The sequence below is a fragment of the Erinaceus europaeus genome, chromosome 12 (genome assembly GCF_950295315.1).
Source record: "Erinaceus europaeus chromosome 12, mEriEur2.1, whole genome shotgun sequence".
Taxonomy (NCBI): domain Eukaryota; kingdom Metazoa; phylum Chordata; class Mammalia; order Eulipotyphla; family Erinaceidae; genus Erinaceus; species Erinaceus europaeus.
The window spans coordinates 10843577-10844667 of record NC_080173.1 but is presented as its reverse complement, the minus strand read 5'-3'; the positions used below and the strand labels follow the sequence as shown (position 1 = coordinate 10844667).

Genomic DNA, 1091 nt, shown 5'->3' with positions numbered 1-1091 from the left:
TTTTCAATGAAACGAATCCAATTACAAAGAAGACTAAGGCAAGTATAAACCTATGGGACTACATCAAATTAAAAAGCTTCTTCATAGCAAAAGAAACCACTACCCAAACCAAGAGACCCCTCACAGAATGGGAGAAGATCTTTACATGCCATACATCAGATAAGAGTTTAATGCCAGGAGCCATTTCTCTGCTTTGATAGATGATTAGCTTTGAAACAATGGAAGCCCTTGAGACAAGTTTCATTTCCCCCTGGGCAGGCCATTTTCCCCTCAGGTGGACCATTTATCAGAAACAGTGACACAACACATAGTTGTGGTAGCAAACATGATTTCATCCATTGTATGTTGCAAGGAACATTCCCCCTTTGAAGATTGCTCCCCCTCCTCCTCCTCCAGCACTTCCCCCTCCTTCCCCAAAGCCTTATAATGCCTGTGTTCACAATAAAATTTAGAGCTTGATCAGAAACTTGACTTGCTCTCGTTCTTCGCGTCTCTTGTCCCTATCATTTCAGGTCTCATTGGGTTGATAGCCCCTGCTCACCGCCCTGCTGGCCGGGGCATTCTGGCGCCCAACGTGGGGCTCGAACCCACGACCCTGAGATTAAGAGTCTCATGCTCTACCGACTGAGCTAGCCGGGCTAACCAACATATATAAAGAGCTTACCAGACTCAACAACAAGACAACAAATAACCCCATCCAAAAATGGGGGGAGGACATGGACAGAATATTCACCACAGAAGAGATCCAAAAGGCCTGGAAACACATGAAAAAATGCTCCAAGTCTCTGATTGTCAGAGAAATGCAAATCAAGACAACAATGAGATATCACTTCACTCCTGTGAGAATGTCATACATCAGAAAAGGTAACAGCAGCAAATGCTGGAGAGGGTGTGGGGTCAAAGGAACCCTCCTACACTGCTGGTGGGAATGTCAATTGGTCCAACTTCTGTGGAGAACAGTCTGGAGAACTCTCTGAAGGCTAGAAATGGACCTACCCTATGACCCTGCAATTCCTCTCCTGGGGATATATCCTAAGGAACCCAACACATCCATCCAAAAAGAACTGTGTACACATATGTTCTTGGTAGCA

At 45.2% G+C, this 1091-nt stretch overlaps 1 non-coding gene across 1 annotated transcript; it reads right to left on the bottom strand.

Moving 5' to 3' along the window:
• Positions 1 to 566: 566 nt before the first annotated feature.
• TRNAK-CUU (transfer RNA lysine (anticodon CUU)) lies at positions 567 to 639 on the bottom strand. Its single transcript has one exon. It is a non-coding gene; the product is annotated as a tRNA-Lys (tRNA).
• Between the last annotated feature and the right edge of the window lie 452 nt (positions 640 to 1091).